Below are 18,354 nucleotides of genomic sequence, written 5' to 3' on the forward strand. Positions count from 1 at the left end.
AAGATCCAGGAAAGATGGAGCCTTTAAGTCAAGTCAGTTTTCACGCGGTGGAGACTTGGGCCTGAGTCCTTAATTCCTCTGCAGTTTTCTTTTGTTCTCACGGAGTGATTTTAGTGCACAAATCTTCACTGGACATCTGCCCTGTGCAGTGTAAGGCTCACAGAGGGCAGGGAGCTACCGAATGGAACGCAGGGGGCTTCTGCCCTTAGGAGTTTACGGTGTTGACAGTGAATATTAATAGCTTACCTTGCTTATCGATTGGGCACTATTATCAGCCTCCTAGCAGTACTGACCTATTTAGATTTTAAATAAAACTTTAAGGTATATAATGAAAGTACCTAAATCGCGTGGACAAGGAAACAGCCCGATAGGAGCACCTGCTGGTGGGCGGCAGAGCAGGGTTTCCACCCCAGCGGCCTGGCTCCAAGCTGCGCTCACAGCTCCTGTGCGCCGCTCTGTAGTAATTCTCTGAGGATGGGCAGGGCGTGGAGGGTGTGTTTTATTCGTAGCAACGTAGCACCCCACTGCCTCTCATTGGAGAAATGAGCAGCTGATAATAAGCTGCAAAACACCATTATTTTCAACTACATCATGAAAGGCATATTTTTTCTTCATTATGAAGTTTCTTTGAAGGTCTTCACTGAAAGAAGGACAAATGGGTTTCCCAAGGGGTGATCTTTTTACATTCTTCTACCTGACTAAATGATGGGCTTATGCTTTTGGTAAGCTAATAATTCTATGATTTGCCCATGCCTTGTGGCTTGCAGCGCCCCAGATGTGACGTCATACAACATGAGCAGACACTGAACTCTTTTCATTCTTAAATAGAAATATAAAGAAACCCATGCTGGCTCACCAATTTAACTCTGCAATAGTTAAGTGTTCAGGCTTCTGGTATCAGCCAGACCAGGCAATGATGAGATGCTAAAGAGCTAATTAAATGACATTAATATTTTTAAGTCTTCCCTGCCCCAGGGAAGCATTTTTATATCAAAAACCTGGCTTATGAATGCTTAATGCACTGCATCTTCTGATGGATGATCTGTCCATATGGAAATTAAAAGGTGTCCTGCTGCTTGTTTAGGAGGATGTAGGAGGCTGGCTCCTCTGTAGAGAAAATCGCTGGCTTTGAAGGAACATCTGCATTTCCTGGGTAAATGTGCAACAGCTACAAAAGAGCTCTATGACCAAGGTTTCCCAAAGGGGTTGGATTTACAGACAAGATCAGATGGCAGGTGGTGTGTTTTTTGAATGGGATGCTCTCGAGAGGACCCTTGAGCTTCCATAACTAAGCCACAGGCATCATGAAAGGTTCAGGGGGAGGAGAGGTGCAAAGGCATGGTCCGTGTAGGGATCAGGTAGACTCTTCTAGTTACACAGGACGGAGATTCAGATCAAACTTTCTTATCCTCAAAAAGGAAATAAATTAAATTTTGTACCTGAAAAGCTTGTTGCAAAGTTGGATCCAGGTTTCCTTAGGAAATGGTTTCTTTCCACTCCTCAGTACTTATTTCTTCATTCCTAGCCAGCCTCTTTCTGTGTGGTGGCCCCGAAGAGTTTCTGGACTTGCATCAACTCTAGAGAGTCTTGGTTCCCAGCCATTTCCCTCGGTTGAGCAGACCTGGGTCGAGCCCCCCGTCCTGAATCGGGAGCACTGTGGCATAAGGGCGAATATGCCAGCTGGCCACACCTATGCCGTGTGTTCCACATGGAGAGCTGGGAGTGAGGGGGCCAATTCCATCTCAGCTGTAGGGTCCTGTGCTTAGGGAGGATACGTTCCTCAGGGGAAACGGAGAAAGCAGCACATGTAGTCTGGACAGGAAAGATCAGCAGGTAGCCATTCAATTCCCCATGAATGAAGCTTCCCTGCATAGATTCCTCACCTCATTTTAGGAAGCCTACAATCTGGAAGGCACCACGGCAGATCCCTAGAGGAGTGTGCCAGCTATTTGAGGAACACTTTGTCACCAAATAGATATTGAGTATCTAACTGTCTTAGTTATCCATTGCTGTGTAACAACCACAAAACTTAGCACAGATGAACATTTTATCATCTCAGAGTTGCTTTGCGTGAAGACCCTGGGATTGGCTGACTGGGTCAGGGTCAGGGTCTCTCCTGACGGTGCACCCATTTCGAGGGTCTTCTGGAGCTGGAGGATCCACTCTGAAATGGTTGGTTCACATGGCTGTTAAGTTCATGCTGGTTCTTTGCAGGAGCCTCAGTTCCTCAGTACACAGAGCTCTTTATAGGACCATCTAAATTCTCCCATTCATGCAGCAGCTGGATTTCCCCAGAACCAGTGAGGTAAGAGATAGAGAACAAGTAGGAAGTCTTCTAGATATGGATATCCAGTTCTTCTAGCACCATTTGTTGAAGAGGCTCTTCTGCCCCAGTTGAGTGGACTTGAGAGCCTTGGCAAAGATCAATTAACCAAAAGTTTTTTTTAAAAAAATCAATTGGCCATAGATCTGAAGATCTGTTTCTTAACTCTCAATTTGATTCTATTGATCAGTACATCTATCTTTATGTCAGTACCATACTGTTTTGATCAGTGTAGCTTTCTAATGTGCTTTAAAGTCAGGAAGCATGAGTCGTCCAACTTCTTTCTTCTTTTCCAATATGCTTTTGGCTATTAGATGCACTTTCCCTTCCAAATAAATGTGATAAGTAGCTTTTTCATTTTTGCAAAGTAGGCTGTTGGAATTTTGGTTGGTATTGCATTGAATCTATAGATCATTTTGGGTAGAATTGGCATCTTAATGACATTTAGCCTTCTGATTCATGAACACAGATTGTCCTTCCATTTATTTAGGTCTTCTTGGATTTCTTTTAGCAATGTTTTGTCATTTTCTGTGTATAGGTTCTTAATATGCTTGTTAAAGCTTATTCCTGGATACTTGATTCTTTGGGTTGCTATTGTTAATGGAATTATTTTCTTGACAGCCTCCTCAGCATAGCTTATTACTAAGGTATCGAAACATTACTGACTTTTGCATGCTCAATTTTTTGGAAGAATTTGAGTAGGATTAGTATTTATTCTTCTTGTAATGATTGGTAGAATTCAGCTGTGAAGCCAACCGGTCCTGCGCTTTGCGTTGTTGGGAAATTTTTGATGACTGATTCAATCTTTTTACTTGAGATTGGTTCATTGAGGCTTTCTATTTCTTCTTAAGAAGTGTAGGTTGTTCGTGTGTTTCTAGGAAATTGTCTGTGTCACCTAAGCTGTGTAGTTTGCTGGCGTATAGTTATTCATAGTATCTTTTCATGAACTTTTTTATTTCTATGGGCTCTGTAGTAATGATCCCGTCTCATTTCTGATTTTATTTGCATCTTCTTTCTTTCTGTCTTTCTCAGTCTAACTAAGGGTTGTTAATTTTATGGCTCTTCTCAAAGAACCAACTTTTGTTTATTAATTCTCTCTATTGTTCTTTTTGTTTCCAATTTCATTTATTTCCACTCTAATTTTTGTTTTATCTTTCCTTCTCCTTGCTTTGGAATTAGCTTGCTGTTCTTTCTCTGTTTTCCCAGAGAAAGGTCTTTGAGTTGATCTCTTTTATCCTTTTTAATGTAGGCATTTAGTGCTATAAATTTCCATCTAAGCATTGCCTTCACTGCATGTCATGAGATTTGGTATGTTGTGTTCTCGTTCTCATTTGACTTGAGATATTTACGTATTTGTTTTGCAGTTTTGTTCTTTGACCCACTGAAGAATTTGTTGTTTAACCTTCATATATATGTGAATTTTCCAGTTCTCTGGCTGTTATTGAGTCACGGTTTCATTCCATTATGACCAGAGGAAATGCTTTGAATAATTTAAATCATTCAAATTTTAGTAATATATGTTTTGTGCCCCAACATGTGGTCTTTCCTGAAGAATGTTCCATGAATACCTACAAAGAATGTAGATTCTGCTGTTCAGTGTTTTATATATATATATATATATATATATATATATATGTCTTTTAGGTCTAATTTATTTTGGTTCCCTGTTTCCTTATTGATCCTTTGTTGGTAGAGATGCCTATTACTCCCTTCAGTCTTGCCAGCATTTCTTCATGTGCTTTGGGGCACCTTTATTAGGTGCATTGATATTTATGATTGTTATTTCTTCTTGATGAATTGCCCCTTTTATTAATATATAATGTCTGTTCTAATTTGCTAGCTGCTGGAATGCAATATACCAGAAATAGAATGGCTTTTAAAAAGGGGAATTTAATAAGTTGCTAGTTTATAGTTCTAAGGCTGAGAAAATGTCCCAATTAAAACAAGTCTATAGAAATGTCCAATCTAAGACATCCAGGGAATGATACCTTGGTTCAAGAAGGCCGATGAAGTTCAGGGTTTCTCTCTCAAGTGGAAGGGCACATGGCAAACACAGTGAGAGTTTCTTTCTCATCTGAGAAGACACATGGTGAACATGGTCAGGGTTCCTCTCTCATCTGGAAGGGCACATGGTGAACACAGTGAGAGTTCCTCTCTCATCTGGAAGGGCACATGGTGAACACGGCATCATCTGCTAGCTTTCTCTCTGGGCTTCCTGTTTCATGAAGCTCCCTGGAGGCATTTTCCTTCTTCATCTCCAAAGGTCACTGGCTGGTGGGCTCTGCTTCTCATGGCTATGTTGTTCTGCTCTGCTCTCTCTGAATCTCTCATTCTCCAAAATGTTTCCTCTTTTATAGGACTTCAGAAACTAATCAAGACCCACCCAAATGTGGAGATGTGCCTCCAGCTAATCCAGTTTAACAACCACTCTTGATTAAACCATGTCTCCAGGGAGATGATCTAATTACAGTTTCAAACATACAATACTGAACAGGGATTAGAGGAAATGGCTGCCTTTCCAAAATGGGATTAGGATTAAAACATGGCTTTTCTAGGGTACATACATCATTCAAACCAGCACAATGTCCTTCTCTGTTTCATAACGTTTTTACATTTAAAGTGTTTTTTTGTCTGATGTTGGTATAGCTACCCCAGCTTTTTTTATTGTTACTGCTTGTGTGGATTTTCTTTTTCCATCCTTTCACTTTCAACCTATTTGTATCTTTGGGTGTAAAATGAGTCTCTTGTAAACAATGATAGGCGAATCATTTTTAAAATCTGTTCTGCCAATCTTTGTCTTTTGATTGGGTAGTTTAATCCATTCATATTTCAGTGTTCTTACTATAAAAGCATGCCTTACTTCAACCGTTTTATCCATTGGCTTTTATTTGTCAGATTTAGTTTTTCTCTCTTTTTATCTTTTTTGATTCCCATACTGATAATTTTAAATTTCTGTACCCTCCTCTAAGCCTCCCTCTCCTGTCTACTTTTCAGCCAGCAGAACTCCCTTTAGTAGTTCTTCTAAGCAATTCTCTTGCTAATGAACTCTCCCAGTTTCGTTTTTCTGTGAATATTTTAAAGTCTCCCTCATTTTTGAAGGACGGCTTTGCTGGATAATAAATTCTTTGCTGGCAATTTATCCCTTTAAATATCTTAAGTATATTATACATTGTTTTCTCTGTGAATGATGAGGAATTAGCACATCGTCTTATTTAGCTTCCTTTTGCTGTTTTCAGAGTTCTCTCTTTCTCTTTGGCATTTGACAGTTTGACTAGCATCCGGTTTGGAGTGGGTCTGTTTGGACTTATTCTGTTTGCAGTACATTGGGCTTATTGGATTTGTATCTTTATGTGTTTTATAAGGGTAGGAACATTTTCAGCCATTATTTCCTCAAATATTTTTTCTTGACCCTTTCCCCTTGTCTTCTCCTCCCGGGACTCCCACGGTGCATATATTGTGTGCATCATGTTGTCAATCACTTCCCTGAGAGCCAGCTCAACTTATTCCATTGCTTTCTCCATTTCTTCTTTTATCTGCCTTCTAGCTCACCAAATCGTGTTTCTGCCTCTTCACATCTGCTCTTGTGTTTCTCTGATGTATTTTTTATTTCATCTATCGTGCCTTTCATTTCCATGAGGTCTGCACTTCTTCTAGTGGATTCTGCCCAATTCTTTATGCTCACCCAGTGTCTTCTGAATATCCTTTATCTCTTTAGCCATCTTGTTGAATCAGTTTAGGAGATTTGTTTGAACGTCTTTGACTAATTGCTGCAGACACTGTGTCTCCTCCGACTTTTTAATCTCTTCCTTTGACACAGCCGAATCTTCCTGGGTATTAGTATGCCTTGTGATTTTTTGCTGGTGTCTTGTCATCTGATTATCTTGAAGGGCTTATGCTGAAAGTCAGGTTGCCTCTTTTGTCTAGGATTTTGTTGTTGATTGGGTTTATAATAAGGCTCCTCTTTGGCAGGTGGATCATCAGGTAGCCTGCAGGGGCACAGAGCAGATGCAGGGTGCCCTGGGAAAGATCTGCAGAGACCCCCCAAAGCCCTTTCTCCCTGCTATTTCCGACCTGCCCAGCAGATGGCACTCTTAGGCCACCTGTCCCCTCAGCCCTGTGAGGACCCGTGAAGGTGGGGTTTTATGCCTGTTTGCCAACTTTACCTCTAACGCAGTTGCAACAGTGGTGCCTGGAGCCCTTGACCGGTAGGGGCTGTAACTATGGGGCCCCCATGTTCTCACCTCATGGCCAGTATCCGGCTCAGCCTTGGTCTGTGTCCCCCTCTGTCCTTGGGGTAGGGGACTTCCACAGCCGCCCCCCAGGCAAGGATGGGGCTGCTCCCCTCAAGGGTGGGGGGAGGGCTCCAGGAGCTGCGGACGAATGACTTACAGTCTCCCACCATGGTTTCTCCTTCTCTGTGTACTGCCCTGGGTGCTGTACTGTCCTCTCCTGGTCCCAGGTTTCCTGACGGCATTTTCAGTTCCTGCCTGGCTGCTCACTGCTTTTGGGTGAGAAGCCGGTTCTCTTCCGCCCCAGTCCTCCGTTCTAGACGCTCCTCCTGGGACCTTCAGTGCGCAGCACGTGGGTTCTGCCCTGGGCTTCTGGACGTGGTCCCTGTGTCTGGATGTGCTGGGAATCTAGCCACTGCCGGCAGTGACCTTCCAGCTGCGTCCCCATAAACGATCCCAGCCGCTGCCTCTGAGCACTCCCCGAGCCGCATGGGACAGAGAAAGGGGGAAGGAAGAGGACCGGCTGGCCCAGGACAGGAATTCCCTAGCCAGTATTTTTCCTTTTTTTGATTCAGCTGTGGCAGGATCCTTCTCCAGTCTCTACCTTTCTCCAGAGTTGTAAGCAAGCGAGGTTAGTCCTTTCATTTGCTGAACCTCTGGAGAGATTTTTCCAGGGGGTGTCTTACGTTGCCTTGTTGATGATGCCACCTCTCCCTTTCTTTTCATTTCTCTGCCTCACTGAAGGATTGTGCTAACCTACTTATCCCCCAGACAGATGCCTGAGTTAATGAATAGTCTTTGTACATTACTGACTACCCCAGGCCAAGTTTCCCATGCCCCACATGATTTCCATTTTTTCAAATTTAATTCTTAACCCCCAAGCACTATCCAATAAAAGTCCATTTTTTTATGCTTTGGCCTGCCAACAGCCGTTATTATTAACCATAGGTTTCAACCCTGTCATTCCCCCAGTATGTACGTTACCAAGCACAAAGCAGTAAATCAGATGTTTTACAACAGCCTTTGATTACATCCTTCATTGAATAGACGGGTTACAGTCTCAGTGTATTTTCTTTTGAATACAGATGTGCTGACAAAGTACTAGGAAGCTATTAGCTGCACATTCTCTGTGCCTGAAAATATATGGGGGGGGGGGGTTGTGAATTTCCCATATTCCTTATTAAAAGCCTCATAGGGTGGGGTGGTGAGATGGTGGCTCAGTGGCAGAGTGCTCGCCTGCCATACCAGAGACCCGGGTTCGATTCCCGGTGCCTGCCCATGCTCCCCCCCAAATATACAAATATATATATTTGGAAAAGCCTTGTAGGGTAATGACGATGATGCCAAGAATAGCCTCACATTTGATCAGCATGATTCCGCAGTCCCTTTCCCAACGCTACAACGAGGGCAGAAGGCGCTGTTGTCCGGCACGCTGGGTTGGTGCCAGAGACTTTTGAGTGTATAAATAAGATAGGGACACAGGGCGGTATATTTAAAACACCCACTACAGCCTCTGACACATGGTGAGTCATAAATAAATGTTATAGTCATGATGATTATACTTGGTTCTTAGCGGTACTCCAGTGGTTTTCATGTGGACGTGTTTTGTTTATAAAGGGATGCTGGGGAAAACCCCACCGCTTTGGATGTGAGGACATCAAGCTGCCCCCTTCTGCTCTGCAACTCTGATGGTACATGACATTGGCAAATCACTCGGCATCTCTGGCTTCAGTTTATCCTGCCACATAATTATGGTTTGTCTCTGACCCACCTGTCCCCCACAGATGAATTCCTGTGACTCCTGACGATCTTTAAAATGTCAAGGAGGATCCCTCTTGCCACACATGAATACGTGCTGCCAAGAGAGATTGTTATAACCGCACATCATCAGAGCATCAGCCTTAGTGTCAGAAAGCAGGGGCCGTGCCTGGCATGTTTTTCCATCTCCTGTAGCAAAGTACCAGGCCCATGTTATATATTCAGAAACTTATAGCCAATGGAAAATTTCTCTCATTTGCTTGTGCAGAGTGACTTATTTTAAAATTCCCAGTTTCCCTATTTATTTTCTGACTGTTTCCCCTACCCCCAATCAGAATAGAAGGGAATGGAGACGCGTATTTGTTGACTGCCTCCTAGATGCCTGGCACCCTCCTAGAATGCCCTGCAGGGGTTATTCCACATCAAGATCTCGCTAGGCCTTTATTATGAGGGATATCATCTCGGTTTTATCATCACAGAGAACGTTTAGGGAGGTGAGGTGTCCGAAGGGAAATGGGTCTTGAGTTTGATCCCTCTTACTCTGGAATAGGTGTCCCGTTGGCTGCAGGACAATGAATACTGGGCATGATGTATTCTGTATAGTTCAGGAGATATAGAGAATTGTCTATTCAAGACTCAAGGATTTTTTTTTTTTCACATGGGCAGGCACCGGGAATCGAACCCGGGTCCTCTGGCATGGCAGGCAAGCATTCTTGCCTGCTGAGCCACCGTGGCCCGCCCTCAAGGATTTTTAATTGCAGCGGGGTGTCTTTGGGCAGGGCAGATCAGAGTGTGGGGGGCTTGCCAGTTTGAGCTGAGGGGCAGTTTCACGCTGGAGGTTCTAGCATGAGAATTTGGTTCTCTATATAAGACTAGGAAATAGCAAACACCTATGTTAGTCCACATCAAGAAATTAAAGTTGTCTCCGTGCAGAAGTTACATTTTACTGTTTTCCTCAATAGGAAGTACACAGACAAAAAGCACTGGCCAGGGGCCTTTGATTCCCCCTTCAGGGCAAATTGCTGGGAGTGTCCTTGTGGCCTCATTTGTTCACTGATTCATTGAAAAAAACAGTGTTATCTACTGATCTGTAGAACTGTAGGGAACCAGGCCTGTACAACCACACAAAGGCTGCAGGTCTCAGGAAAGTAAACATTCCTCTTACCAAAGAAGGTGCTGTTTAAGGTTAAATCAATAGGCCTGCATTTCTAGTCTGAATTAAACATGAATCTTACGGACTTATTTCAGAAAGCCAGGTCTAAAGGGTCCAATAGTGCCAATTTTTAACTGTAAAGATGGGGCCATAACAACTACAAGAGTAGGAACAAAATTAAGAGTGAAGAAAAGTGCATTTTACACCTGTTCCGACATCGAAAATGTGCAAATGATAATCAGTTTTACTTGATGAGGATGAAAATCAAAAACTGTCTCCTATGTGTATTGAAGGCATCACAGTAACGGTCCAGTCCTTATAAAATGTATTCCCCTCCATCGGGAGAATAGGGTGTTCAGCCTCCGGGCACAGCATTCAGATTTAGAGGTGAAAGTGAATTAATCCACTTTCCTGGTAATAAGTCACAAGGCGTCTCTAACTCAACCTCCCCAAACAGGGGTAAAGAGGATTTTATTCATTCTCAAAAGGAGATGGCAGAAAGTTTCAGCCTTCGGGGGAGACTTACAAGGATCAGTGTCAGGATACTTTTCTTTCCACTGTTTTTTATTTTTCCCGTGAACTTCTCCATTAATCTGGGATTGAGGCTGAGCGCAGATCTAGGCTCGCCCTCTCTATAGCCTTGTAATCAGACAAGAATATGATTGTTCTTACCTGGTTCAGTTCAAACGCTCAGGTGAGCTTGGGTTGCCACCCATCTCCTCAGCTGGGAGGGGCGTGCCGAGGGATTGAGGGCTCCTGTTTGGGTTCTTTGGGCAGCGGCCCATGACAGACGGCGAGAAGAGAGAGGGTAGCTTTGCGGTCACTGAAGATGTGGACCCTTCTGCAAAGGTTTTGGGTCTAGAGAGTTGGTTTAGAGATGTTCAGGATTCTAGGCTATTGCCACACTTAACCATTGTGTTGGGGCATCTGGAAGGTTGGGCGTTTATTCTAAGTTGCCCGGACCTTCTTTCAGAACTCGGGATGGGAAGAGAAGGAAGCTCAACACAGAGTCACTAAAACCCCATTTCAGCGAGCTGGGGAAAGCCTGAATGTCGTCTTGATGCTTATGGAGGAATTCTCCAGGCAGTTGATGAAAACACAGTTCCCCCTGGCAGGAGGAGCAGCCGCACAAAAGCGCCGACTGAGACAGCTGTTCCCCCCAAGCCAGGGAGTTTAAGATTTTATCTTATGCTCCTTGCAGAAGCGTTGGGGGGGCCTTAATTGGGGAGGACTTTTACGTTAGCTAAAAATAAGTGAAGTTTTGGCAACTGTTCTAGTCTGCTAGCTGCCGGAACGCAATATACCAGAAACGGAACAGCTTTTAATAAGGGGATTTAATAAGTTGCAAGTTTACAGTTCTAAGGCTGAGAAAATGTCCCAATTAAAACAAGTCTATAGAAATGTCCAATCAAAGGCATCCAGGGAAAGGTACCTTGGTTCAAGAAGGCCAATGAAGTTCAGGGTTTCTCTGTCAAGTGAGAAGACACATGGCGAACACAGTCAGAGTTTCTCTCTGATCTGGAAGGGCACATGGTGAACACGGTCAGGGTTCCTCTCTCAGCTGGAAGGGCACATGGCGAATATGGCATCATCCGCTAGTTTTCTCTCCTGGCTTCTGGTTTCATGAAGCTCCCCGGGAGGCATTTTCCTTCTTCATCTCCAAAGGTCACTGGCTGGTGGACTCTCTGCTTCGTGGTGCTGCAGCATTCTCTGCTCTCTCTGAATCTCTCATTCACCAAAATATTTCCTCTTTTATAGGACTTCAGAAACTAATCAAGACCCACTCAAATGAGTGGAGACATGTCATTCCCTAATCCAGATTAACAACCATTCTTGACTAAATCACATCATCCAGGGAGATTATCTCATTACAGTTTCAAACATACAGTATTGAATAGAGATTATTCTACCTTTATGAAATGGGATTTATATTAAAACATGGCTTTTCTTAGGGGGCACACTTCCTTTCAAACCAGCACAGCAACATTGTAGGGGGATGGTTTGGAGAGAATTGCTCCTTGAAAGGTCTCTTCCCTCTATCTAAGGAACAGAAATTGGAACTCTTAAGTGGTGAACCAAAAAAATGTATTTGAGATATCCGAGAGTCGTATTGTAAGCTGAAGTTTTAAAGTCCTAGCAGAAAAGGAGTCACAGTACTGCCCCAAGTCCTTGCTTTCCTTAGCTCTACCATCGCCAACAAGCCCCATGCATGACCGAATCTCACCTGCCACCATGGCCACCTCCGTTCCAGTCCGTGTCCATCCCATTCCCAAAAGTTGTGTAGGGTCTGAGATTGGACCCTACTTGCCAGCTAGTGATTTATTCTGCCATGGTTTCATCGCTGCCAGCAGGAGACCTGAGGCTCCGGGGTCAGAGACAAAAAGACATTACACCTCCCTGACCATCAGGGCACGAGCTGCTTGTCTTCGCCGGTCGCCTTGGCCCCTCCCCAGCCGTGCAGGGGGATGCAGCCGCGCCCAGGTGACTGCTGGGTCACAGCTCGGAAACCCCGAACTTAGGGGACGCAAAACTTACTCATAAGAGGTTACAAGTTGAAGACGTTATCTTTATTTTCCTGGACAGCCAGAAGACCTGCTGAGAGCCAAAGACAGAAACGCAAGCTATCTTCCAGCCTCTTCATTACAAAACATCCTTGAACAGACAGTCCAGGAGAGACGCTGTCAGAACCTCTGCTCACAAGCTGTGCAAACATGTGAAAGGCCCTGGGAGACTTGTGTCCCCACACCCGTTGCCTTGTTTGATCTCTGTCCTACATTCATCACTGGCTCAGGTGACTTTATTTGCTCCCGGGGTAGAGTGGGGACCCCATAAAAGAAAGGGCTGGACCCGTCTCAGTCATGGCTATATCCACAAGGCCTGTCGTGGTCCCTGACCCTTGGAGGGCACTTGGCACACAGTCATCACACAGAGGCCTAGACGATTAACCCTTTGCCTGCTTATTCACTGATTTATTCACAGAATCATCCATTCGATCATTTATTCAATGCAGCTTTTAATATTCAGTGCATTCGTTTGAACTTTTCTCTATTTTCTGTTCCAGTTTCCACATCATGATTTTAAAGGTCATGGTGTCCACACTCTTAAGCAGAAGCTGCAAATGACTGGACCGGTGCTGGTGAGTGACCCAGTTGTGGTTTCCTTCCAGAAGCCCCTGTGATGCAATTGGCACACTTCAGGAGCATCACCCTGCAGGACTCACTCCTTCTGGGAAGTGAACAAAGAAAGCAGAGAAATATCAGCTGTAACAAGGATTTGGCCAGAAGTAAAGAGAATGCTCAGGAGCGTAAGATTGACCGATGTGGGGTGCGGCTTCTGCCCACGCAGCTGAGGTACAGCCCCCAACACAGGGGCCCCCAGGGCTGTGCCTCAGACCTTATTGGGCGGGGGTGGGGGGGCACGGCTACAGCTCAGTGAAGGCAGGGAAGGTGCAGTGGTGCCCTTCTGGGGGAATACAGCATCTGGAATTTGCTGGAAACCTCCCCCTTGGGGCCCATGGAAAGCCAGTTCAGGCGAGGCGTCCCACTGGAGGCAGAGTGGGTAATGGGGGAAGCTGCTGGGTGCCACTGGCCACCGTGTGCTGTAGGAGCTGGGTTCCGGAGCTCTGCAGAAAGCTGCTGAGAGCACACAGGAATCAGGAAGCAGCATGCCTTCTCTCTGCAATGTCACTCTCCCCTGCCCTCTACTGACAAAGCCAAACTTTGTACAGGCTAGCAATGGAAAAATATTTAAAAGGCCTGTATGCATTTTCCAAAGGAGAGGACAAGAGTGGATTTGGAGATGAGAAGAAATAAATGGTACAAATGACCCACCTCTCAAAGACCTGTTTGGGAGCCAGATGAGATTGTACCGTGTTCTCCAAAGTGAGCTGAAAAGATTTCAGAGGATGCTGAAGTCAAACTTTTATCGTTGTTCAATATCTGAGTATTGGTTTAAATATCCATGAAAACTATAAAGCTAGCAGGTAAAACATGCACATTGATTAAATGATTAAATGGGCGTTTTTAGCATGAGGTTAAGTAAAAAGGAGAAATGTCAATTTAAGCAAATTATTAAACGTATTATGGCAATAGTACTAAAGGTGGTATGTGCGTAGGTCGAAAATCTCGGATACCACACAAATGGCTAAAGTTTAGGAACCACGAAGATAATGTATATGGAACAGCTTTGAAAAGTGCTGGGCTGCACCAAGGACAGTTATTTCCCTTCTATCGTAATTTCGGTTATCACTGTGGTAAAGGAGAGGTACGGCGAAGTACGGAAGTGAGAGTCTAGCACTATTTTAGCAACCTCAGACACTGCGGTGGGAAATCAAGTTTTGCACCGAGGTGGACTCCATGAGAGTGTGGGGGACGGCGGTGCTTCCTCGGCGGTTCTCCTTTGATGCTTTTGAAACAGCTAAACGGGGCCCTGCTGGGTAAAGCCAGAGGAAACCTGGAACCCCCAGTCCGGAGCCCAGGCCGAGGGTGGGCAGCTGCCCCCTAAGGAGCTCTGCCCCTGGGTTCTGAAGGCTGGCATCTAAGGGCATCGGTCAGCCGTCGAGCAGGCGGCGTGGGTGGCCTACTCGGACAAGGATGTCCAGGTGTCCTGAGACATGGGGGTCCGATGTTAAGAATAATTACTGTGACTCGAATGGCACTGCTAAGAAAGGAGACAGTCCATAACCAACCCTATCTGGAAAGGGCGAATGGAGGCTTCTGAGGCTGGGTTCCAGTTAAATCAGATCGGCGGTGTCAGTACTTAGGGCAAAGAACTGCGTGTCCCACCATCCGTGTGAGTTACCTCCGTGATGCTTGCTAAGGATGACTGTATTTCTAGGGCTTCTGTTTAATCATCCGTACAATAGGCGTCCTAAAATAAATGGCATCTTCAGCACGATCAGTGAATCATCCGTGTGAAGTGTCAGCAGACCCCTTCAGATGGGCACATGATGTGCTTACGAGAAACAAATCCCTTAAATCATTATTTCCCCAAGCATGGCATCCATGCCACTTGATCGTCTGTAAAAAGGATTCTAGTGGGTTGGAAACAAGCTTTTCTTTCTGGTTAATATGGTGAGTTTATTTCAGTGTTGATTAAAAAATAAAGATAACGTGAAGCCAATAATTTCACGGTTGCTGTTGCCTGACTTATAGGTGTGGGGTCAGCTGTGCTCATAAATGTTAAACTTTGGAAATCGAACCTCACCTTTGCCCCAAGTGGTTGGAGGGATGGAGAGACCAGATTTTACAAATTACCACGAGGGTTTCTCCTTTTCTCCTCTTAAACCACCTTGCTGTGCTTTCTTCTTTTCCTTGACCTATAAAAACTGTAATTTGTGGAATGCGAACATGGCGGAAATGGCGAACGTGCCACATGAGTCACTGAAGTTTGGGAAAATGTATTCTAAGGGATGCCATTGATTGACACCTTTGTGTAGTAGAAAGTAATTACATCATTTATCCATTTGTGCATTCTCTCAACAGACAGGATCTTTTGCTGTGCTAAATGCTCGGGATACATAGGTAATTAAGACACGGATTACGACCGTTAGTGGTACACAAATGTGCTGGAATTTGAATTTAATATTTAGGCCCAAAGTGGTGGAGGGAAGACATACATGCCACTAGGTACTAGCACTTGCCCATGGCAGACATCACTAAGCGATCCCAGCACTTTCCTCTTTCCTGCTAGAACCTCTTCCTTCTCAAGACAGCCCTCCTCTGAGCAACTGCTACTACTTGGTGCAACTTGGTGGATGAGCTGAAACCTCTTTCCTATTTCTGGTGGTGTAATTTTTGTTTGCTCCTTTTATAAGGGTTAGGGCCAAGACCTGTAACCGCAGAGATTTTTGTTTTTGGTATTTGCTTACCTACCTTAATTGGTCTCTTGAAATGTTTTTTAAGGGTGGTCCTGAAACAATTGTGGATAGGTGGCAGTTATGTAAGTCAAATTATATTATAGATTAGATAAAATCATGGCAATTTCATTACTCCTGCAATTCCAGGTTTTCTCGTACTAGAGGTTTTCTAAGTAAGAGATTCTTAAATTTTGTTAGGGGCAGATAAGTCCTCAGAAAAAGGTTTTTTAGATCCTGGGATTCCAACCAGTTCTTCTAATGGCAGATGAAATTGAAATGAGGGATTTATAATAATCCTTTCATTTTCTTTACATAAAAAGAACCTTAAAATGTCTAGAGCTGAGTTTACTTCCAGGTGGTGGGATATACCTTAAAATGCCTTGAATCGAGAGTTTGGAGGAAGGCAATAGACAAGGAATATTCAAGGTTGATCAAGGATCATCAGTGTTTACAAATGGACTGCTTTTGAGAATATTGCAGTGGGTTGTAGGAAAGGGAACATTCTAGAAAGAAATGATGAGAGCCCGGGAAAGAGGGGAAGTGAGGGGTGGAACTCCTGTCATCCGTTCTTGCACTCTCTTCTTGGACAGAAATCTTTACACGGTTGCATGGGAGTGTGTGCTGCTGGCAGGAGGACGCTCGGAGCCCCAGCGTCTGGGCAGGGACGTGACCCGGTGCTGGGCTCTGAGAGGAGGTGAGAGGCTTCCGTAAGGGTAGCCACCCTCTCCCTACGGCACCTGAAACAATGGCTTCTGGGCTTGGCAGCGTGTTGGCTTCACACTTTTATGGGAAGGAGAAAATGGTCAGCTGTTCTGTTTCCAGTTCTTATGGAAGCTCCTGTTGTCATCTTCTCTTTACAGCCCTGGGCACACTCGTGAGGTTTTAAACCCTTCAGACCTGCTCCGAAGGCCAGTTTAAAGCTTGTTGGTGAGGCCTTTTGGGCACAGCATGTTTTTTGTGGTGGTCATTTTCCTCCTCCCTTTAGAAACAGCAGCAGTTAAGGAGAGGGATGGGAGAGGTAGGGGGATATGTTTTAGTGGCGATATGAGAGGTTCATGCATGCTTCTTGAAAAAGCTCCCGCCCAACGCCTTTTGGTGTTTAAAAGACCAGACCAGGTTTAATTTGATTGTACAGTGTGTTGTGGAGACCTTTCTTTTCCAAAGTAGGTAAATACTTGTCCTGAACTAGGTTACATCATTAACCTCAGTAATTTGTCACCAATTATCCCTTTTACTTAAAATGAAGGCTCAGTTCTTACTTTACATGAAGACTCAGTTCTCTCTTAAGGAGCCTCTGATAATCAGAGACACTGGATCTCTCTGTTTTGATAACTAATATTTGGAGAGCTGTGCAACATTCCATATTCAGCAAGGTGCTTCTGAGCCCATTGTAAGGTATCATGCTTGAGGGTAATAATTCATTTTTGTCATTTGTCTTTTAATAAAGATTGGAGATTGTAAAAATCTCAAGTAAAAGGCCAATCAGGTCAAAAAAGGTTAAATAGCTCTGAAAAGCCAAAATAATCTTGAGAAAGAAGAACAAACTTGGAGGGAGTCATAGTTCCTGATTTTAAAACATGTTACAAAGTCAAAAATCAAAACTGCATGGTAGGGTAGGCACGTGGCTGGAGACCAGGTTCGATTCCCGGTGCTTGACCATGTTCAAAAAACAACGCATGGTACTAGCAAAAGGACAGACATATAGGCCAATGGAATCAAACTGAGCGTTCAGAAATCAACCTTCATACCTTTGGGCCAGTTGATATTTGACAAGGTCCAGGTCCCTTCAGTTGGGAAAGAATAGTCTCTTCAACCACGGGTGTTTGGAGAAGTGGATTGCCATGTGCAAAAGAGTGAAGGAGAGCTTCTACCTCAATCCATATTAAAAAATTAGCTCCAAGTAGATCAAAGGCTAAATAAAAGGAACAAATATATAAGCCTTCTGGGAGGAAACATAGGGAGGTCTCTCGAGGACCTGTGTCTGGTGTGCGTTTGGTATACCAAAAACAAGAGCAATAAAAGAAAAAACAGATTACAGATCAATGTGACTTTAATTTCTAATCAAAATTAGAAAATCTTTGTGCATCCAAGGACTTTGTCATGAAAGTAAAAATAACCTACAGAATGGGAAAATATTTGAAACCACAATAAGGGTCTAATGTCTAGAATATATAAGAATTCCTACAATTCAGCAAGAAAAAGGTGAAGAACCCAATATAAAATGGGAAAGAAAACTGAATAGATGTTTCTTCAAAGTAGATATTCAAATGGCCAGAAAGCACATGAAAAGGTACTCAATGTCATTAGCCATCAGAGAAATGCAAATGAAAACCACAATGAGATAGTACTTCATACCCATTAGAATGGCCACTATTTAAAACCAAACTAGTAATGAACAAGTGTTGGAGAGGCTGTTTACAAGTAGAAACACTCATTCATTGTTGGTGGGAATGGACGCTGTGGAAAACGATTTGGCATTTTCTCAAAAAACGAAACATGGAACAACCATATGACTCGTAAATTTTACTTCTTGGTATATTCACAAAAGAATGAAAGCACGACTCGAACTGATATTTGCACACTGATGTTCATGGCAGCATTATACCCAATTTCTAAAAGGTGGCGACAACCTAAGCGTCCATTGACACAGATGAATGGATAATCCAAATGTGGTATATACCGTCAACAGAATATTATTTGGCTGTCAAAAGGATGAAGTACTTGCTACAACATGAGTTCACCTTGAAGACATCATGTTGAATGGACTAAGCCAAAAACAGAAGGACATATACTATGTGATCTCACATACGAAATGAACATAAACTGCAGTTGCATAAATTCAGAAATTAAAATACAAGTTACCCAGGCTGGGCAGCGTTGGATGATTGGCATTGAGTTTCTGTTTGCAGTGATACAAGAGTTTTGGGGTTAGATAATGGTGACAGAGGCACAGCTTTGTCAAAGTAGTTAACAGCACTGAATTGTTAATGAAAATGAATAAAAAGGAAACTCTAGGTTGTATATAAGTTACTAC

At 43.8% G+C, this 18,354-nt stretch overlaps 1 long non-coding RNA gene across 8 annotated transcripts in view; it reads left to right on the top strand.

Annotated features, from left to right (window-relative positions):
* LOC143683495 (uncharacterized) overlaps positions 1-18,354 on the top strand; it is a 151,273-nt gene that overhangs the window by 48,122 nt on the left and 84,797 nt on the right. For all 8 annotated transcript variants that reach the window (XR_013175483.1, XR_013175481.1, XR_013175477.1 and 5 more), the window contains 2 exons: positions 12,047-12,254; positions 12,630-12,813. This is a non-coding gene — a long non-coding RNA (uncharacterized LOC143683495). The remainder of the gene's footprint in view (positions 1-12,046; positions 12,255-12,629; positions 12,814-18,354) is intronic.

Source organism: Tamandua tetradactyla, chromosome 5 (assembly GCF_023851605.1).
Source record: "Tamandua tetradactyla isolate mTamTet1 chromosome 5, mTamTet1.pri, whole genome shotgun sequence".
In the NCBI taxonomy this organism is placed as follows: Eukaryota; Metazoa; Chordata; class Mammalia; order Pilosa; family Myrmecophagidae; genus Tamandua; species Tamandua tetradactyla.